The sequence below is a fragment of the Zingiber officinale genome, chromosome 5B, assembly GCF_018446385.1.
Source record: "Zingiber officinale cultivar Zhangliang chromosome 5B, Zo_v1.1, whole genome shotgun sequence".
Lineage (NCBI taxonomy): Eukaryota > Viridiplantae > Streptophyta > Magnoliopsida > Zingiberales > Zingiberaceae > Zingiber > Zingiber officinale.
Genome location: NC_055995.1, coordinates 137,730,351 through 137,753,924, shown reverse-complemented (window position 1 = coordinate 137,753,924; position 23,574 = coordinate 137,730,351). Strand labels below are relative to the sequence as shown.

At 37.1% G+C, this 23,574-nt stretch overlaps 1 pseudogene; it reads left to right on the top strand.

Moving 5' to 3' along the window:
* Positions 1-6,628: 6,628 nt before the first annotated feature.
* On the top strand, positions 6,629-23,129 carry LOC121986287 (annotated as a pseudogene).
* Positions 23,130-23,574: the final 445 nt, after the last annotated feature.

Genomic DNA, 23,574 nt, shown 5'->3' with positions numbered 1-23,574 from the left:
ATTTATGAACAGTAGAGGTAGCTTCAAAAGCACGGATAGCAACAGAAGCTTCAAAACCACGGACATCTTGAGTCTTCAAATCCACGAATAGTATAGGTTGTTTCAAAAACTCGGACAGCAACAGAAGCTTCAAAACCACGAACATCCAAAACCAGTGGACAGCAAACAACTCCTCACGGGCAACAACCACTTCAAATTCTATATAAGTCCATAAAACGATAAAAATGAATTTGAATCTTCCACAACATCCTATCAATATCAGGAGTCATTCCTGTAAGACCGTTGGGCCGGCTAGGAGGGGGTTGTTGGATATCCTGCTAACACAAAAAGGAAAACAAACCCTCCTCGAACTCTTTAGGATAACACTTGCATAATTAAGTTAAGCAGATAAATTAAAAGCATAAAGAAAAGCGAGGCACAAAAGATTTACTTGGTTACAACCGATGTGGTTGTTAATCCAAGGAAGATTAAGCTCAATAAAACTCCTTCGGGCGGAGAAGCCTCGTACAGCGTTGAAGTGCAGAAAACAGAAGCTTAGACTAAAAGAGAGTGTGCAAGCACTGGATTTATAATCAGTGAGTTTCGTTTAAGCTTCTGGACCAAGGCTATATTTATAGTCTTGGTCCGGGCGCCCTGGGGGGATAAATTTTATCCCCCAACGGTCGGATCGAGTCAAAACTCTATCCTGTTGAAAAGTCGATTCCGGGCGCCCCGGTCGGTTCCGGGCGCCCGGAATGGTTCAGGGCGCCCGGAGCCCTAAGGTCAACATAAGTTGACTTTTCGACTCCGGTTCAACTCGTCTCAGTTCGGCTCGTCCTGGTCCGGGTCTGTTCACTCCGGCTCCGCTAGCTTGGGTGATCTCTGCCATCCGGAATAGGGCTCACCCGAACCCATCTTCCGGTCTTCTCGAGCGTGCTTCCCTCCGGCTTCTCGTCCCTCGGAATTGCCGCGTGTTCCTTCTCGTCCACCAGGGTACTCATCCGCAGACTTCGTCCCTCGGTCGCACCCCGTGCCGACCTTCGCGCTAGCTGCGTCTCTTGCTCCCCGAGCAATCTTCTGCTCTGGCTTTCGTACCTCGGAACCACCGCGCGCACTTCCTTCTCGTCCGCCGGTGTACTCTTCCGCAGCACCTCGTCCCTCGGACGCACAGCGTACCGTCCTTCTCGCTAGCTGCGTCTTCCGCTCGAGTACCTCTGCTCCTAAGTTCCTGCACACTTAGACACAAGGTTAGAAACAACGCAGGACCTAACTTAACTTGTTGATTACACCAAAACAACCTTGGGGTTCCAACAATTCCCTCGTAGCGACATCTGTTACGGGATTCCCAAAAAACATATATCATACAAGAAACTCCAAGATACCGAGTTTTCATTTTTCGACTTGCACCTTTGTAGTGCTGATCGAGAATGTGAAATAGCTCCACCACTGAGTTAACATCATGATTTATCTCTAGTCAACTTCTCACCCTGTTCCAAAGATCACATGTGATAGGGCACTCAAAGAACAAGTGATCATTCGACTCGTCTTAGCCGTGGCAAAGCACACATGTCTTGTTTTCCTCATATGACAATCTATCGGTTGTTTGTAGCCTCCCATGGGCAAGTAACCAAAGAATGAATCGATGTTTCGACATAATCTCTGGCTTCCAAACTAATGATGTCAACGACACTTCAGGACCTCTAGGCATAAAGAAGCCATATGCATTTGCTGTCCCATTTTTCCCCATCGCAAACCACTCGACCATCAATTTGTTCGCCTCTCCACTTCTACTTGTAGCCCCTTGGATTTTGTTCCGAATGGTCACAAGTCTTTTGATAAGCGGAGAGTCTGAGGCTTTGATCTCCCATTACCAAAAATTAACCCCTTTGAGATAATGATGGTGCACCCATCTTACCCATAGCAAATCCACATTAGTTTGGATCTCCCATAGTGTTTTGCTAAGAAGAGCCTCATTCCATGAATAAAGGTCGTGAAATAGGAGGATGCTTTGAAGACCACGCAAATGCACGACATATAGTTTTGATCTTGTCAATGACACCACTTGGAATGGGGAGCATAGAAAGCCAATGACACTCCACTCCTTGAAGCACTATCTTCACCAACTCCAAGCACCCGGTATAAGATAAGGTATGCTTTGGCCAAGAATTAATCTTCTTTGTAATAGTATCAAGTAATGACCCATAGTTTGCAATCCACAACTTCTCCGCCGCTAGTGGAATCCCCAAGTACCGGAATGAAAATGTACCCTCTTGGAACTCAATAAATTGGAGCAATCGGTCCTTCATTCTATCATCAATCCCCGCTATATACATATGAGACTTCAATGAATTAGCCCGAAGTCTTGCTTCATTGCCAAAAACCTCCAAACAATCTGCCAATACTTTTATTGAGGACTCATCCGCTCGTGCAAACAGCATCAAATCATTGGCATAAGCAAGATGTGTGATGCCAACCTCTTTACACATAGGATGAAAGTGAAAAGAAGGCATCAAGGAAGCGCCCTGCAACCTGCGAGATAATACCTCTATGTACAAACCGAAAAGTAGAGGAGATAGGGGTCACCTTGCCTTAGACCCCGACACCCACTAAAAAATCTATAGATATCACCATTTAGGGAAATAGAGTAAGAGGCTGTAGTTACACACTCCCTAATCCATCCACAATATCGTTGGGAAAAACCAAAACCAACGAGAGCTTCTATAAGAAAATCCCAATCTACTGTATCAAAAGCCTTCTGTAAATCAACCTTGGTCATACATCTCGGGGATATTCTTTTGCGCGCATACTTCCGTAGCAACTCCTGAGTGAGTTAATGTTATCACCAATAGAACGCCCCTTGACAAAAGCAGCTTGCGCCGGATTTAACAAGTCCCCCAAAACTTCTGCTAACCTGCCAGCAATACCTTTGCAATGACCTTGTAGAACACATTGCAGCAGGAGATAAGTTGATAATCCGTAACCCTCGGGGCATGGTCTGCCTTTGACACCAAGGATATCAATGAGCGATTCCACTGTTTGAGGAGCTCACCACTCAGAAAAAATTCTTGAGCAGCTGTGATAAAATCTGGCTCAACAATATCCCAAGATGAAGTGAAAAACTTTGCTCCATATCCATCCGGGCTCGGTGCCTTGTAGCTCCCGATGTCATATAAGGCGACTTTAATTTCCTCCACCTCCACCGTCCTGATTAAGTCCGCAGATTGGCCATGAGTGAGTTTTCTTCCAGGAAGTCCACTGCTGTCCATAGGGTTACATGCTACCTTTTGCCCAAGTAGATCATGAAAGAAGTCCACAAATTCATCTGCCACTTCACCCAAGCTGGATGTTTGCTCCCCATTCTAATTTTTGTGTATATAATAATTGCATTTCTCTTGTTATTGTGCTTCACCACACCATGGAAGAATTTAGTACACTTATCAGAACTTTTTAAGTAAACATTCTTCGCACTCTGCTGATAAAACTGTTTCTCCACTTCCGCAAGTAGAGTGACCTTCCTCCGTATATGATCATAGTCAATGGGAATTGTTCCTCCTGCTAGGACCCCTTTCTATATCTCTTCTAAATCTGCAGTTGCTCTTCTTGCCTTGTCTGAAATGTGCCCAAAATGATTTTTATTCAACTCCCGCAACTTGCTCTTCAAACTGATCAACTTTGTTGTAAGGATATATTGAGCATTCTCAAAAATCGACGGCGACCAAGAGTCCAACACAAGCTCAGTGAAACCTTCTTTGAGTGACCACATATTAAGGAACTTGAAAGGTCAGTTTGGGGGTTGATCTTTCGCTAGAGTATGCACGGTGGTACAAGAGTGGTCCGAGAGATACCCAGGCGTTGTAAACTCCGCGCAAGCATCAAAATCTGCCAATAGCAAAAAAGAATTCACCAAAGCTCTATCCAATTTGCAAGAAACCGTACCATTGGTCCAAGTGAGCCGACAACCAATGGAGCGAAGATCCACCAAACCGCATACTTGAGTAAAAATTTGAAAATCTTGCATTTCATAATTAGTGACCGCAGAGCTCCCTTGTCTATCCAATGTCGATATAATAGAATTAAAATCACCAAGAATCAACCATGACTCAGATGTAGATCCTCCAAGGTCCGTAAGAGCCTCCCATAACGCCTTCCGAGCAACAATAGAATGAAGCCCATAAATAAATGTCACTAAGAAATCCCTCCTAGAGACCCGACACCGAACCCCGCAATGAATGAATTGTTCGGTTATTGAGAGAATATCCATATCAACTCTGTGTAAGTCCAAAGAAGCAACATGCGACCATGATTAGACATATCAAAATTATGTACATGCCTCATACCTGAAAATCGCCGATGCATAATAGGATCAAGAGAGGCCCCATCCAACTTCGTCTCTAATAACGCCATCACTTGAATATCTTTTTGCTTGAGGAGGTGGTGCACCCCTCCATGTTTTAGGGACTTGTGAAAGCCCCTAATATTCCAAGCAGCTATCTTCATTTAACACCTTCCACTCGGGCTGCTCGGATCCGTAGTTATCGTCCACTTTGTAGGGGCGCTCTACTTCCAGTCACTTCCTTGCTCTTCCCTTTATGTCTCACAGAATCAACCTGAGAGGATGCTGAAGAAGTCGATCCCAGTGTCACGGATGCAGCCGAGGATGATGGTGCCGAAGATGATGGCGCCGAGGATCGAGTTGTGCCACTACTATCTGTTTGGGACCGATGATCTGCTGAAGAGGAAGATGCCTCCTTGCTACTTGAAACCTCCGGTATAGTAGACAACTCCTCTGCATTCGCCTTCTCTTCATGATGCACATCCTGTGCATCCACCTCATCATGATCTAAGGGATGGACAACTGCCACAGGCTTAGGACTATGCACCCGACAATTGCTAAATCATTCTGTGTCACTGGATCCTCCATATTTTGTGGTTGTTGTCTTGGTCGCCATGCCCGACTTCTGGATCTCGGTTTTGATCTCCTTCTCCCCTAGTAACCTGCTGATTTAGATCTTGCCCTCCCTGTGCGAGGCAGACAACCATAGTCTTCTTTCCGGTGACCAATCTTCTTACAAGTCTCACAATATTCAGGCATCATTTCATAAACGATTCTGAGATCAAGCTGCACTCCGGTAGGTAATGTGATTGGAACCTCATAAATTCTATCCCCAATGACCGGAACCTCCACCAAAAGACGAGCATACTCTAGCCGCTCCCTTGATCGTGTTAAGCTATCCGTGTATAAAGGCTTGCCTACCTCCGAACCAATCATACTCAAGACCTTCTGTGACCAATAATCTGGTGGTAAACCATGGATTTGTATCCAAGCTGGAACAAGTCGACCATCTTTATGGAAGAGAAAACACCTTGACATAATCTTCTGAAAAATGGGAACTCCAAAAGCAAAGTAAGGCCCTCCCTGTAAGACTCTATCGCGATCATCTTTTGTATCAAAACGGTAGACCACCTATCCACTTTTATGCATAAAGAATTTGTAGTGAACCTTTCACTTGTTGACTATTGCATAGACTCCATTTCTTCCTGGATGTTGCCCCCTGAAACAACCAACTAGACAAAAGCCCAGGGCGTCTTCAATGTCATCAAAATTGATAGATAGCCTCTCACCTTTAGCTTCATATTGCTCTAGAGACACGCCAGATGTTGGCTTTCAATTGTTTCTGAATAAACTCGCCTAAGTCTTCTTCTTTTGCGCCTTCTGTGCCGGTTGGATAGGTGGAACAACCTCCAGCAACCCATCATTCTGATTATCACTATCTCTAGCCATCAGTATTGGATCCGACATCACTTCCTCTGCTGATGCAGCCTCCTTCACGTTGGTGGTCTCACTAGCAACCTCGTTCACATTGTTTCCTTGTTCATCCACCTCAGCACCGCTTTTGGTATTAGGGTGGCTGCAATGCTAGGGTTACAAAACCCAAAAAGTTGGGTTTTATAAATCCAATAGCATTGCAGCTTTAGTAAACTTAGAACCCAGCATCCAGAATTGGATGTTAGGTTCAGAATAAAGGCTGTCAGCCATCTTTCTTTTTTTTTTTTTTTACTGTCAGCCATTTTTTTAATAAATAAATATTATAAATAGAGATAGTAAATATAAAATATAGATAATGATGTGTGAATTAGTAGGACCCAATATAAAATTACTTTTGGATTTATGATTGTAGGAAGAGGTTTATAAATGTTATGAGTTTTTTACTTTTGATGTTGTAGTGATGTGGTACGGTAGGTCCCATAATAAAGTTGGGTTTATAGATTCAGGATTACGGTTATCCTTAGAAACATGATCAGCAAAAGCATCCTTCACAGATTGGGTCACCTCACCAATTGGAGAGTCCACTTCATACTCCTTGTCCACTTCATGAAAATCATTGCTTGTCAATTTGACCACTTCAATGTGGCTAAAATGTTGTTCTTCATATGCCACAAATTGCAATTCACATGCTTAACTAGGAAGAATATTTGAGCCCTTTTTTTTCCATTGTGAAAAGTGGACATCTAAATATACTTCAATGAAATTAACATCCAAATAAAAGCCCCTGAATAAGGATATACCATCCAAGATTTGCCAATCAATAGAAAAAAATTTGACAAGTATTTTCGTCCAAGATTTGTCAATCAAATGAAAGATATTTGACAAGTAACTAATGCAAATCAATGAAAATATGTGGCGTTGAAGATGACCGAATAATGCAAATTTTTGACGATGAAAACTTTCGTTCTTTGGCAAAACTTGGCCGGAGATGACCGCCACTGAGTTCGCCGTCGGGAAAAGTTGCTCCTCGGGGGGATGAAAGCGCTCGTAGAGCTCTTTCACGTATATGCACCCTGCACAGATCGCCGGGACTGAGAGCTCTTTCACTTCAAGTGGTCTTCACGTATATGCCTCGATGTGACTGTGAGACGAAGAGAAGGTGGCAGAGCTCGCAGGCGCCGACGCCGGCGTCTTGAAGTAGCTTCTGAGGTTCGGGCACAGGGGAAGTGTTTTGTACATAACGCCTCCGTCTGAGTATTCTCTTGGTCGCCTCTCCGCGTAGTGGTTTGTAACCTCGAAGAAGAGGGGCGGGCGGAGGAGGAGGAGGTCGAGTGGAGTAGCGAGTTCTTTCACCTGAGGTGCTCCGAAGCTACGTGAGATTTGAAGATAGCGGTGGTTTTAGACGATGGTTAGTGAGTAGAGAAAGAAAGATTATTGGAGCAAAATAGATACGGAAAAAAAAAGCGTGGCTCTAGATATCCATTAGGGGTTTGTAGGAGTTTGAGGAGCCTGGATCGAAGAGGGGTTCGAGCTTGCGGGATCATAATATGGTAGTGGGATCTTTGCTCTCGTTATCATCTGATTTCCTTGATTTATGCTACTCCTTTTTCAGTTTCTGAGTCGTTCGATAACGAGCGAGTCGAGTTAATGCCTTGAAGTTGTCATTTTCTCCTTGTCTTTCAGTGTCATCCTATGGATTGACCGGAATGCCAGTGTTGGAGATTCCATGAAAATTTCTATTTAGGTTTTGCCGATTTTACTTTCAATTGCATATTTGTAATCAGCTGAAGGGGTCCGAATTGATGAATGTTTTGGTGTAATAACGTCTTCTTGGTTTGACTTTCATAGCCGAGGTTAATGATTGAGCATCCTACATAGTTGTTCTTGCTTGGAGTTTCTTTAGTTGAGTTGTTTCAGGGAGATAGTACCTGTATACATGCTTGACTGTACAAATTATTTTGACAGGCAACATCACTGAGTATTGCAGTGGGGTCAGAGGTCTGGGTTGAGGATCCTGATGTTGCTTGGATAGACGGGGAAGTTTTGGATGTCAGAGGGGATGAACTCATTGTTAAATGTTCTTCCGGGAAGAAGGTGAATTCTGATCAGATGAAAGTACTTGTAGTTCCTTTTTCCCTTCTATCAATGCATGCCCACATTCCTACTTTGGCATGAATCTTGCTCTTGCTTGATAAATATTGTTCTTCTTTACTCATAGTTGTACTATGATCTTTGGTTGAAAAGTGGTTGGATTTTAGCCTTTTCATATGATTTTAGAACGAATGCACAACAAAGGTTCCCTGCACATCAGTGATGGTGTAGATCAATACTTAAATACTTGAACAAGAAGAATTGATATGTGCGACTATTTGTGGCGATACTGTTTTCTGCATTACAGGTGACTGCCAAACTTTCTGAAATCTATCCTAAGGATCCTGAAGCTGCACCTTGTGGGGTAGATGACATGACAAAACTTGCTTATTTGCATGAACCAGGAGTTTTGCAGAACTTGAAATCTAGATATGACATGAATGAGATTTATGTAAGTCTTGAAACATATTTAAGCTATGGTCCATGTCTTCCATCAATTGTTTACTTTGTTGTATTTAAATATGTTTTTACTCATGCATACATTATGGTTTGCACATTTATTGACATTCTCTAAATGATTATATCACTCACTGATTGCTTATTAGAAGTGTCTCCAGCATTATGTCAATTATTTATGAGATTCTAATGGATAAACTTTCATGGCCAGACATACACTGGAAGCATATTGATTGCTGTAAACCCATTCCGAAGGCTTCCTCATCTCTATGACATTCACATGATGAAGCAGTACAAGGGAGCAAATTTTGGTGAACTAAATCCTCATCCATTTGCTGTTGCAGATGCAGCATATCGGTACTTGTAGAGTTCATAAGAATCATAAATTTCAGGAAGTACTTAAGAAGAATAGTGTTTTCTTTACATTTGCATTTATGGATTAGACAAATGATAAAGGAGGGCATAAGACAATCAATTCTAGTAAGTGGAGAAAGTGGAGCAGGAAAAACAGAAAGCACCAAAATGCTTATGCGATATCTTGCATACATAGGAGGTAGATCTGAATCTGATGGCCGTTCCATTGAGCAACTAGTGCTGCAGGTGGAATATTTCCTAATTCCATAACTTGATTTGCATTTCTTTGATTCCTTTATCCGTTGTTCCATATACCTCAATCTGCGGTGCCTTGATACTTTGTATACAGTCCAATCCTGTTCTTGAAGCATTTGGGAATGCAAAGACAATCAGAAACAATAATTCCATGGTGGAAATATTATCATGTATAACCTTTTTAATTGTAAGCTTCACCTATGATGGTTTGACTATCCTTGCTTTTCATGTTTCATGCACAGTCGGTTTGTCAAATTTGTGGAGCTTCAATTTGATCAAAATGGAAGGATATCTGGGGCTGCTGTTAGAACCTATATTCTTGAGAGATCTCGAGTATGCCAAATTTCAGATCCTGAGAGAAATTACCACTGCTTCTAGATGCTCTGTGCTGCTCCACCAGAGGTTATGATTCTGGAATTAAGTCTTGTCTTTGTAGGTTTGCCTTTTTCTTAGTTCTATGTTCTAACATCATATATCCTTTTGATGTTGTCTGTGTTAATGTTGTTTTAGTCCCGTGCGGTTGATTGAGCTAGTTAGCCGAATATCAAAAATATGATTTATTCCCAACTATCTTGGATTGGTCAGTGCTTGTTGTAGGCAATTTTCACATATTTGTTTTATCCTTTGTGGTAAAGTTATAATTCAGTTAAAAATATGCCTTTATAGAGAATTTTAAAAAAAATTCCCTTAATGTAGGGGAGAGAATAAATATTTACCCCCACCCATTACAAAAGTATGTTGAAGTCGATGACTAACCACTGATTCTGAAAAACTCAAGGAAGAGAACATCTATGCATTCTTATATATGGGCAAGTGAATTAATTTGAAGTGGCCCAATCCACAGAGAGTTACAATCTGATATCCCTTAACTGGGGATATATTATACTCATTATAATAGGGTTGCTCAATGCCCATTGTCCAACATGCTCAAGTGTGAATTCCTTGGTGTGCTTATATTAAAAGCGCACCCCTGCTAAGCGATTATTCAACTGAATAGAGGCCACTTCAACATGGTATTTGAGTGGGAGATCCTATGTAAATGATATTTCCTCGTCAATTCATGTGTTGATTTTAGGTCAATTGAATCCCTCAAGTGTGCCCATCCACACATGAAAGCACAGTATTAAAAATATTAAGATCTATATGTGCTTTTTCTATGTTTGTAACATTTTTGATAATTGGTTAACCGATCAAATTTATATTAAAGACACAACTTATACATTTGAGCAAGATGTGAGAGGAAGCTGAGGTTTAGTAGCTCTTCGCCCCATAGTTCCACATGGTCATGTGCTCAATCTTGGACGAACCATTTTAAGAGGGTGCTCCTCTCAACAACTTGTTAGTTGTCATTTGGGGAAGGAAATGGGCTCCTCGATTTTTGTTCAAATACCAACCTTAGTTTGAGCTTCTAGGACAGGACCTAATCTAGAAATTTATATTCTATCATATGAGATCAATATGTGCACTTAATTCCAATGGACGAATTCCCAAAGAGTGGTAGGCTGTTGATTTTAGATCCATGAAACAATGTCTATGCTACTTGCTAAAACAACTTTTGTTTTCCTTATATCCATTCCAAAACTCATAAATGTGGCTATTCTTGTTATAGAAAAATTGCATTTTTAGTTAGAACTTATAACCATGGTTTGAAATCTCGTAGTGTATTAAGTGAAACGGTAAAAATGTATCATTCCAATAAATTACTGAAACTCAATATTATTCAGCGCTAAGACAATGTTTCCTGTCGATGTGTCAATCATGTTGATGTGTATCATTTCATGTTAACATTCGACACCACTTGGCATGCCAAATTTGAAATAATGTTAGTTTTGTTTATAGTTTGTCTCCCTACAAGATAAGTCCAAATTGCAGACGAAAAGCAATCGTTGAACACATAGTTGTCTTTTATTTTTTTCTTCATCTTTTTCCTCCTCGCACCTTCAATTTATCAGTGCACCATGCCTCAAAACATCAACACGATACCGAAACAGTATCCTTCCGGTCAAAGACTGGAACATAGGCATGACTTGAGATTTCAAATCTTGATTAGAACTATTGATTTTCTTTTTCAAATATGAAGTATATATATATTTTTTAAAGTTAGGTATAAGATATTTTGCACTAGCTTCATAAGCAAGGTTCATTATGGCATGTTGATGTAGGTTAGAATGTATCTATCTAACGAAAATCTTGAAGCAAAACATGATGATAATTAATGATAGCCTATGTGGCCTGAAATGGCTATCCTCATTCATAAGCATACAATATAATAAGAATATCATAATTAATAAATACATTTGAAGTTTGGATGCCTAAAAAGGAAATAAGCCATTAAACTTATGCTCTCAATCCAAATTATTTAAGGGTGCATAGTCCATATCTAATGTGTGACATTGCGTAAAACATTGAATGGAGGGCTAAATCAATGTATTTGACCCCATGATTGGGACTAAGGATGACAGTGGGTCAGACACTCATACTTACGTGTACTTCTGGATCCATGCCTGTACCTGTTTAAATACCCACTAACCAAACCCATTTAGATATACATTTTGAATGATAAATGGGTACACAAACCCATGGAACCAATGAGTACTTGACTCACATGGGTAAATTATGTAGGCATCCACAAATTGAAACAAATAGCGTAAGTGGCACCTGAATCTAACTTAATGGGGTATTAGAACCTAATCGGGACAACATGATGGCTTGATGTGACAAAGATGACCATTATGATGAGTTGCTGCATAACCCATATGGCATTCAATTAAAGTAACTTTTGAACTCCTAACTTATACTATCTGGTAGTTTATTTATGACTGGATTAATAAAAATTTAGCATTACAAACACGAAGCATTTTTACTAAATGTTACTTCGCTTGTAGGAAACTTGCACTATAATTGGTTTCTCAAGTCCTAACTTATTTTATTTTTTTGGCTAGGTCTAGATTCAGGCATTAGTTTTCAGTACTTAAAATTGTTATTCAAAATATATTTATCAACAGGATATTGAGAGATACAGAGTGGGCAATCCTAGAACGTTTCATTATCTTAACCAGTCTAATTGCTTTGAGCTTGATGCAATAGATGATGCTAAGGAGTACCTGGAAACTAAAAAGGCTATGGATATTATTGGGGTCAGCGGTGATGAACAGGTTATGATTGCTCATCATAGGTGAGACATCAAATGCTAACCTTTACTCTAGCTGTTTAACACCATGCTCTTTGTTATTATGCCTTCAATCAGGATGCCATTTTCCGGGTTGTAGCTGCCATACTTCATCTAGGAAATATTGAGTTTGCAGAGGGAAGGGAAACTGATTCATCACAACCAAAAGATGAGAGATCTTGGTTTCACTTGAAAACTGCATCTGAACTTTTAATATAAGAATGTCATATTTATTGATCCTTGCACTTTACACAATTATAGGATCATTGAATTTTCTGAAAATATCTCAGGTGTGATATAAAAGGACTGGAGGATTCTTTGTGCAAGCGTGTTATTGTAACACGTGGTGAGAGCATAATCAAAACCTTGGATCGAGCAGCTGCAGCACTTAGTAGAGATGCCCTATCAAAAATCATATATTCACGGCTCTTTGATTGGCAAGTTTTTTTTTACCATAATTGAATTTGCATATTTTTCTTTGAACACTTTAATGTGTGAAAATGGTGTGCTGCAATATTGCAAAATTTTGGATTCCCTATATCCTGCCCGTATGCATTTACCTGTTTAAAAATTACTATTCCTTGCATATTTCAATTAGACATTCATTACAATTTTTAATGAATCATGCAGGCTTGTAGACAAAATTAATAACTCAATTGGGCAAGATTCTGAATCAAAGAAGATAATTGGAGTTTTAGACATATATGGCTTTGAAAGCTTCAAGACAAACAGGTGCTTAAGTGGTATGCTTTTGTGTTTTAATAAAATATGGACACATCTTTCTTCACTATTTGGGTCAAATTTCGTTATTCTACATTTTACATAGTTGAACAATTGAATTTATTGGGATGTTTGTACTATCTGCAAATTAGAAGTATAACCTAAAGAAAATCTCCACTCCATTCTTCATTGGAGTTGTGACTTGGAACCTGTTTTGAATTTGTATTAACAATATTTGAGATTGTAACTTTGTAAGACAATATTTGATATTGAAACTTTGTAAGAGCCTAGGAAATAATGTAAAACTTTTTTTTCTTGATTTTATCTATTACTGCCGAATAACAGCTGCAATATTTCAGTGTGCCCCAGTCTGTGTTTCACAGCTAGAGAGAGAAAAAAGAGCATGTAATAGAAATATGTATATTCTTGAGTCTCTTGAACAATGTGATGAAATCTGTTTTATTGTTTTTAGATAACCTGGTCTCATCGAGATAGGTGAAATATGCTAACTAGCTAAGTGTACTTGAAATAGTAAAAGACTAAAAGTAAAGATATGCTAGCGTATTAAAACCCACAAATCAGTTTATTTTATTGAACCAGTTTGCAAAACTGATATGACACACACTTATCTGTGTCCTTTCGTGATTGTATGCATTTGGATTGTGGGACTGCTGAATAATAGTTGCAGGATTTCAGTGTCTGGTTTCAAAAGTTCATATAACTCTTCTTTTAAAACTTGATTAATCCATGGAATCAGTTTTTAATGTGTGTTAGGTGTGTTCATTCCTTATATACAATTTGGGAACTAATATCATCCTTCTTGCAGTTTTGAGCAGTTCTGCATCAAGCTGACAAATGAAAAACTGCAGCAACATTTTAACCAGGTATGGCTAAATACATATGCCATAAATGAGCTTGACAAAGTGAGAATGAGCATGACTTGGAGTTGGTGGTCTTGAACTTTTTTTTTGTTGTAGCATGTTTTTAAGATGGAGCAAGAAGAATAAACAAAAGAAGAAATCAACTGGAGTTATATTGAGTTTGTTGATAATCAGGATATCCTTGAGCTGATTGAAAAGGTTTTTTTATGCATTCATAAAGTAGTCAATTTTAAAAGATGTATAGTTCTTTGCATATATTCAATACCTCTTTTCTACTTGGGCTTTCTATTGTTGATGGTCTTATAGAATCTCCTGAATAAGGTGGAGAAATCATTTCTATACAGTAATTCTATACTTACGCACATATTTAATTGTGTTATTGTTGTGAATTGTGATATTTCCCTCATAAAGTGTAATTGGATGCCCTTCAAGTTTGTTCATTACTAGTTAGTTTTCATAATTTTTCCCAGACAGATTGAAGTAGTAATAACAGCCTAGGCAGAAAATTATCATTATTGACTAGGGACTAAAATTTTATCAGAAAGTGGATCCTAATTTTTCTAATCCCTTTGATGAATTAGCAAAATAAATTCTTCTTTCCTATCAAGCGAAACTTGTCATTGACATAACTTAGTACCATTGGCTTCTCAATATTTGCTTCCTTTATTTGTAGACTCTGGTCAAAAAGATATCATCTTCAGAATCGAGTATACATAAGTTGACTTGATAGTAATTTAGGCAACAATTTAGTAATTTTCTGATCAACATGATGATCCACAGATATAGATTAGCAAACTGATATAGATACCAATTAATGGTAGGCAATATTTTTGAACTACTTGGTTATCTGTATGGATCTTATCCATTATTAATCCATATGTGACTACGTAAGGCCTTGTTATTAGCGTATATCTTTTATTTATGTAAAATGTAAAGTGTTAGCTATCTCAATTGGTAAAATTCTTAGCAGTATTGCACAAGAGCTCAGGATCAAATTCTGCATTCACGTCATGTAAACTTTCTTTCATTTCCATCTACCCTTAAATTGTCTAAACTCCACTCTAATTAACATAATTTATATAATGAAAAAAAGATATCATCCTGGCATCCTGTCTTTACATGTCAATGCCATTTTATACCATTTTCTCTCTAATTTTATCATCTTTTGACACACTTAATTGCTTTTTCTTGTACAACTTTTTATGTTTTCTCTCTTATTATTCCTACACATCTATTTTAACATTGTCTTCTTTACTACACTATCTTTTATATATATGCTGTTTATTGATTTTCCAACATAACTTTTTGAGTATATGTCGTCTCTTAGCTTTTTGATATACATTGTAATTGTTTGAAACACAAAGTTAATATAATAGATTCACAAATGATACTAATTCAAAGTTTTTTTATCCTAGTAATACTTAGTCCTGCTCAATATCTTCAAAAGTAAAATAGAGGCTTGACGCATATCCAAAAGAAATTTAACATAGTGATATTAGCAGCACATTTTAGAGGTTTCAGCAGTAGTATTTCTTGGAAAAGATGATTTTCCCCTTCATGTTCAGCTATCAAAGTGTCATCCTTACTTGATTTTCTTCATATAGAAATTCACTATGTCATTTAAGTATTTAACTACATTTTTTTTTTTCTCAATGGACTTTCAGAAACCAGGGGGAATCATTGCTCTTCTTCATGAAGCTTGGTATGTGTGATCAAACATATTACAATTTGGTAGTTCAAATACTAAACCATTTGCATATGTGAAATAAGTTTCTTTTTGACTTGCACTTAAGTTAATTGATCCTGCTATGTAGCATGTTACCCAGATCAACACATGAAACATTTGCTCAAAAGCTATATCAATCATTTAAAAATAACAAATGCTTCAACAAGCCAAAGTTGTCTCGCTCTGATTTTACAATATGTCATTATGCTGGTGATGTAAGTTCACATTACCTGTTTATCTTATATTGTCAAAGATCTGATTGTTAATTTGTGAAAAAAAGAGGTCCTAAAAGACTTTTATTCATACAGGTTACTTATCAAACAGAGTTGTTCTTGGAGAAGAACAAAGATTATGTTGTCGTTGAGCATCAGGCTCTCTTGGCTGCCTCTAAATGTTTTTTTTATTTCGAGCCTTTTTCTGCCTAGCTCCGAGGATGCATCAAAACCTTCAAAATTTTCATCAATAGGCTCAAAGTTTAAGGTGCAAAAGCATTCTAACAATTAAGTTAATTAACTTTGCTTCTTATCTTTTGAAGTTTTGGTGTGATTTTTGGCAACTTTGCAGCAACAACTACAAGCTCTGTTAGAAACTCTAAATGCTACAGAACCGCACTATATTCGCTGTATTAAACCAAATAATCTTCTGAAGCCATCAATTTTTGAGAATCATAATGTTCTCCAGCAGCTCCGTTGTGGGGTAGGATCTCACAGTAAATTTATTGTTTGGGATTTGTATTTTTTTCTTTTTTGCTCCATAGCAGACAACCAATTTAGATCATTGTTACTTCTCAATTTAGGGAGTTCTAGAGGCAATTAGAATTAGTTGTGCTGGATTCCCAACTAGAAGAACATTTTGTGAGTTTGTTGATCGTTTTGGCATTCTTGCACCTGAGGTTTTGGATGAAAGGTGAGATCTTTGAGCCATTATTAGTCAATCATCTTGTATAAATTTTGTAATGCCTATCATCTTTCTCATTGCAGTTGTGACGATGTAACTGCATCAAGGATATTATTAGAGAAAGTGAATCTCAAAGATTATCAGGTAGTCCTTATTAAATTGAAATTACCCTGTTGTGTTCTTCCTTTGCCTTCATTAACCTACGACTAGAATTTTCATGCCAAAAATATATTAAAAAAAGTCAAGTCGTTTACATCAGTTAGTTGGTGATGTTTTCATATTTTTGAATTTTGATCATTGGCCTTTTGTCACTTTTCCACTTTTTCAAAGCAAGCTCGCAGAGCCATCTTAGCTTCCTTGCCGTCCAATGTGGAAAAGAATAATTATTTTACGTAAATTCTATATAACAACATGAGTAAATTCTAAGAGTAATTGATGTACCACAAGCTGTCCTCAATGATTAATTGGAAACAATGCATCTCATTTTCATTCAGATAAACTAAATTGCACACTAAATTTTTTATGTATGCTTTCCTCCCGTCCCAATTGAAGGAAGAAATACTAATAAAATAAAAGAAGAGAACAAGTAATACTCCTTTTTATTAAATTCATTGGAATTGTATTGACTCCTTGTTTTTACGAATGCTGATTTTAAGAATGAGTGATTGCCTTTTATCAACACTTACTGCCTAACTAAGAGTGAACAACTAATTTGAATAGCTGTCCTTAGGTGATCTTGTAGTTGTAGTTCTTATGGGGAGGGACAATGAGGTTGCTCCCTGGACTTCCCTTTTACCTTATTTCACATAAAGGGTTGTAAAAGGATCCCAAATAGTTGGGAGTAAACATGGATTGACGATGAAATAGAGAACATGGGAGTTCTCTAGGTACCAAGCTAATAAAGGTTTAATGACTTCATTTCGTTGATAATTTCTAGTAATTTTTATACTATATATGTAACTCTTTTGCTATCAATTTCAAAATGAATATGGCATGAGTTCAGTAATTTCATCCCATCCACTAACATGCTCAACCACAGGTAAGGAATGCCATATAAGCAACAAAGACATGAACACCCTGCTAAAAACTCTCTTCTTTCTTGATGCCTTTTTGTCCTTAAAAGGATATGTCCTGAATTTGTTGCAAACATATTCAGGAAAATGCGATTTGTCTACACAAACGTAGCTGTTAGTTGTTGCCATAGGCTAGTCATTGTAAGAATAACCGTTGAGGATCAAACCAGATAAAGGAGCCTGGTTAAAAATAAAAAATATAAACATATATGTTTTAAAAATAAAAAACAGAATTATGATGTCTCACATAGTAAATAAATAAATAAATAAAATTTATTATATATTTTTAAAATTAAAATAAATAAATGTATGTCTATATATATATATATTAAACTACTAATAGGGTAAATTTATTAGGGTTTAACAATTATTATTTATGGTTAGGAGTAAGTTTTAATTATTTTCTTTAAAAGTTTTCTGCAACCGCCCATGCGCTTCCCCGCCGCCAACCGCCAGAGGCGCTGAGGCCTCGCTGCAGCCTCGCCACGACCCGCTGAAGGTGCAGCAGCCGTAGTGCCGGTGCCGGTGCTTGACAGTGGGCGGAACTGTCCCGTTTTCGCCCGGCACGAAATGAAAATTTAAACCATATTCAGATGCAGTGAAATACCATTTTATTTCATGTTTTTGGAGTTTGGCAATATGCTAATTAAAGAAGTAAGATTTGCTTATGATGTGCAATATCTTTTGTATTACTGAACTGTGTAGATTTTGAGAATGTTTCTGCCTCAGATTTTTGGTATAAGGACTGTTTAGCTTGCATCCATTTATTTTTTGCAGTATTGATCTTGCGAATTTAAGTACCTATTTACCTTTCTTCAGTGGGCTATGTACCTCATGCTTCAGCTTCTGGAGATGTTGATAAAAGAATTAAGAAAGAACACTTGTTCATATGCGTAAAAACATGCATGTAGAGATATGTTGATTTATTTCTGACCCATTATTTCTGAAATTTGACTTGAAAGAATTTTGGTGCCTCTTCTTTGTTAGGCTGACATTGAGGAAACCAAGACACAGGAAAATGAAAAACTGCAAGTGGCCTTGCAGGAAATGCAACAAAAATTTGATGAATTGAAAGCTTTGCTGGCGAAAGAACGTGAGGTTGCTAATGTGGCTGTTAAAGAGGTTTCTTTCATTAAAGAGGTCCCCGTTAGTGACACTGCTCTTCTTGATAAGCTTAGAGATGAGAATGAGAAGCTTAAGGTGAGATAACCTTGGTAATGTTCTCCCTCTGATAGTTTTCATTGTGAAAATATCTTTAGTTGGGTTTAGATGCATTTGGATATGGAAGCAGGTTTTGGTTGTGGAAAATTTGCTAGTTTAATATTGTTAACTCAGAAGTGATTGTTTCTTAAAAAATGTAGGCCTTGGTGAGTTCTCTTAGAACAAAGATTGCTGAAACTGAGAAGAAGTATGAAGAGTCAATCATAACTAGTGAACAAAGGCTAAAGAAGGCAATGGAGGCTGAATCAGAGATAGTTGACCTCAAAAATGCTATGGATAGGTCCTTCTCAAAGTTACCCAATTTATATGTAGATTCCTTATGAACATTTTATGGCAAAAGTGCTTAGAAGTTAGTAATATAAATTATTCATCTTTTTTGTCAGAACATATTTAACTTATTTATTCGGTGACAGGCTTCAGGAGAAGCTATCTTCATTGGAGTCTGAGGCTCAGATTCTTAGGCAGCGAGCTGTGTTTTCTTCTCCCATAAAGAGTATGCAAGAACATTTGCCAACTCCGATTTCTCCTACTAAACAGGTTATTTGAGCATGGTTGACATCGATATCATTCAACACTTTTAGAATATTTAATATATTTCATTTCTTTTTATTTTCTAATCAGTATTTAGAGACTGATCAGCTTGATTTTGAAGAGATGAAGGTTGCAAATGTATGCTAATTCCTGTATATGCTACTAAAAGCTGATTCATGCTACACAAATTTATTCATAATTTACTTATGAATTGCCAATAGCTGCGGGTGTCTCAGAGTGCTGGTCAAGCATTGAGGGACACAGCAAACTCTGATGCTAAGCTGAGGAGGTCTTCCATGGAGAGAAATCAGGTTTGTGCATATTTTTACTTCACATTAGGTTATATGTTATTTTCGTCCCGATAAATAGATGCTTTTATGCTGCAGGAGAATTTGGATGCCCTCATCAAATGTGTTTCTAAGAATATCGGCTTTAGTCAAGAAAAGCCAGTAGCTGCATCTACCATCTACAAATGTCTTCTGCATTGGAAATCATTTGAAGTGGAGAAAACTAGTGTTTTTGATCGTCTTATAGAGATGTTTGGTTCTGTAATTGAGGTAATTTTTCAGGGTCAGATTTCATAAGCTAAAATTACTGTACTTCTACATCTTATTGGTTTGTTTACCTTTTTTTCTTCAATTTCCACACATTTTACAAAAGTTGCTGTGGACTTTTCTTCACACTGATATCATCTTTTGTTGCTAGTCCCTTGAGATTTGGATTCTTTTTAATGATTCAGGAAGAGGAGAATAATAACCATCTTGCTTACTGGCTATCAAATGGTTCTCATTTGCTGTACCTGTTGCAACATAATCTGAAGGTAACTAGTGCTGTTGGGGGTACTCCAAACCGGAAACCTACTGCTCCTACTTCATTCTTTGGCAGGATGACTCGAGTATGAGTTCATTTGATTATGTTGAGTTTTTTCACATAATGACATTTGGCAGTTATTTGATACTATTTATGGACACTAATCTGCAGTTGTATTGCTTAATGTTAGAGCTTCCGCTCCTCATCACATGCTCTAGATGAATTATCTGCCGTGCAACAAGTGGAGGCAAAATACCCTGCTTTACTGTTCAAGCTGCAGCTAACAGCTTATGTGGAAAAGATATATGGAATTATCCGTGATAATGTGAAAAAGGATTTATTACGCTCGCTATCGTTGTGTATCCAGGTTCATTTTTCTTGTTTATTTTGTTACACACTCCACATTCATTTTATCTGTCCATGACGAGGTTTAGAAGAAAGTCTTTAGTAATGGAATTGATATTAAATGTTTTCTTTTTAGTCTATGTAAGGTGTGTAAGCGACAAAGGCAGATCAAAGACAACACTACTTACATAATTAAATGTGTAGTAACAAAACTAAGTATTATTAGCTTTGCTTAGAGTTCAATAATGATATAAGATTCAAGCTACCACCATATAGATGAGATCATGTCTTGTTGTACACGAATTAGTTTTTATTGTAGCAAAAATTCTAGTAGCAAAATTGTTACATTAGTAAATTTAAAGTTTTGAACTTTTAGATTCTTCCACCGTTTATGACTTGAGTTTTTCTGAGATGATATTTCCATTGATCCTGATTCCTCAGGCCCCTAGAGCAGCAAGTGTTAGTCTGCGTTCATCATCAGGGCTTCAGGTTCAATCCAACAATTGGCAAGCAATTATTGAAAGATTCGATAATCTACTTAATACATTGCAAGAAAATTATGTATGTTATCTTCTTAGAATATAGTGAAATTTCTTTGTTTTGCTACATTTGAAAATGTGTTCTAACAATTTAGCTTTGATTTAAAGGTACCTCTTATTCTAATAGAGAAGATGTTCACACAAATTTTTTCATACCTAAATGTACAAATTTTGAATAGGTAGTTGATCTTTAAGTTAGTTTATTTTATCAAAATTATTTAAACAGTAGGTAATTACATGACTACTATTTTGAATTTTCCTATTTGTAGTTTGCTTCTTCGTCGTGAGTGTTGCTCATTTAGCAATGGTGAACACATGAAAGCTGGTCTTGTTGAACTTGAGCTGTGGTGTAAAAAAACAAAGCCTGAGGTACAGGATCCTAGAGCTACTTATTCAAGTTGGTATTTGTTACTTGAACTGATTTTGTGCTTCGTTCAGTATATAGGTTCTTCGTGGGATGAACTTAAACACGTTAGACAAGCTGTTGATTTCTTGGTATGTAGTTTATGTTTCGGTGTTGAGCAAGGCATATATATCCTGACATAACGCATCCAAATATGCCAAGGTTTTTGCTGTCCTAATGGCAAAGAAATAACTAAGATCTGTATGGTAGAGATTCAATTCATCATGTGCATACAGCATTAAAAAGTTCAAATAATTATCATTTTATTGAAGTCTTTGTTACTACTGATGTGGTTTCTAGTGTTCTACCATTTTCAGAATAGAAATCTTGTCTTTTCTTTTCTTTTCTTTCTAATGAACGTCTATCAAAATGCAAGCTAACATAGATTAGCTTTGCTGTAACAGAGAACCAGCACCTGAACCGTAATTAGAGTTTCCTTTCATGATATAGTCAAATGATGTATCTTCTTTGATGTCCAGGTACTATTTCAAAAGTCTAGAGTTTCCTTTGATGATATAGTCAATGATCTCTGCCCGGTAAGATACTTCATTTTCTCACTCTCATTTCTAGTTCGTTGCTGCAACAAGTCTGTTTCTGCTTGGTGCTTAATGCATCAATGATGGAGCAAGGACAGTGGACTCGCTCAGTAGTGTGCTCATGCTGATTTTTTTTTTCTCTTTCCTTCCTTCCTGCAGGTTCTCAGTGTCTACCAGCTTTACCGAATTGGCACTCATTACTGGGATGACAAGTACAACACAAAAAGTGTATCGGCGGATGTAAGTTCCAGAATTAGTTCTCTTTTGCATAATATATCTAATCTACTTTCATGAAATTTGCAAAGAATCATCCACTCTCATGTTCATGCATTAGCTTTGCTTATGGTATCATATTATGTTTGCTGTTCCGATTTATGGTTTATCATGTTTGTCTGCACACAAACTGCATGACTAGTCATGTTTATTAGACAGAAAAAGAAAAGTTAAGGTCAACTGAAGTCTGTTTTCTTCATTTTGTTAATGTATTCTGAAGCTGTGAGCTAGGTGAACCAAACTAGAACAGCAATAAGACTCAAGCTCAAGTTGTTGGTATAACTTCTAGTGATTGTATAGAGAACTGTGTAATGACCTATTTTTTCGACGTGTTGAGCAATAAGTTATGCTTATGCGTCTACAATTTCCATTTCGTCAAGGGAGATATAGTCTAACATCAAGCTGAATATTGTGGGCAAGCTTAAGGCACCTACTGAACACGAAAACTCATCAAACTCAAGCTTATTCAAGCAATAAGTTACTCTAACACGATTTGAACATGCATCTGGGAGAATTCAGTAAATGACTTGTTTCCTTTTTTCCATCAAATAGGTGCTTTCCAGACTGCGGAGACTAATGAGCGAAGTCACAAGTGAAGTAAAAAGCAGTTCTTTCTTGCTTGATGACAACTCCAGGTAGAAAAAGTTCCCCATCAACCCATATTCCTCAAGAAAGCTTTCATATGATCACACTTGCTACTTGGTACAGCATTCCCTTCTCGGTCGATGAGATATCAAATTCTTTGCGATTAGAGGAGTTCTTGGAAGTCAGACCAGCAGCAGATCTCCTCGACGACCCTGCCTTCCATTTCTTACTGCAATGAGGCTATAGAAGCTGGAGTCCTTGCAACATCAATTCTATACTGATATTTCTTCTTCCAATTTTGTCCAACCTTCTTTGTGGATGTTTATTTCAATTATGGAAATCAAATCTATAAGATTTTGTCATGGTCAATGCAAATTACATCATTTTTTTGTTTTTTTTATTAAATATATGGTTTGTGAGAGGGAATGAGCTCTCTCCTCTCTTGTTTGGCTGTCTTGAAACATTTTGTTCTATGGTAGCATAATTAATGAGAATAAGAATGTTTATCATTATTATTATTATTATTTCAAAATTTTGTTTGAGGAATTCTTAGTTTCTTGAGTGTCTTCATAATTTACAAAAAAAGAGCATTTTTGTTTAATTGTAAAAAAAATAAAATACAAAGTTATTAATATTTATAAATAATATTTATGAATAAATTTATTTATTAGTTTATATATAATTTAATTATTAGAAATAATATATTTGATAGAATTTTTACATATATTTGTAAATCAAATATTTATAATAGGTTAAAAATAAAAAATAATATAGATTTATAGATAAATACAAATTTAATATAAATTATAAGAATAGCATATTTGAAATTAATTAAAAGTTTAAATAATATTTATGCATAAATTATTTGATTGACTCCAGAATGTTCTCTTGTTCCCAATATTCCCAGAATATTCTCTCCTCGGGATTCCCTCCAAATCTCACTCTAAACAAGTAAGCAATTAA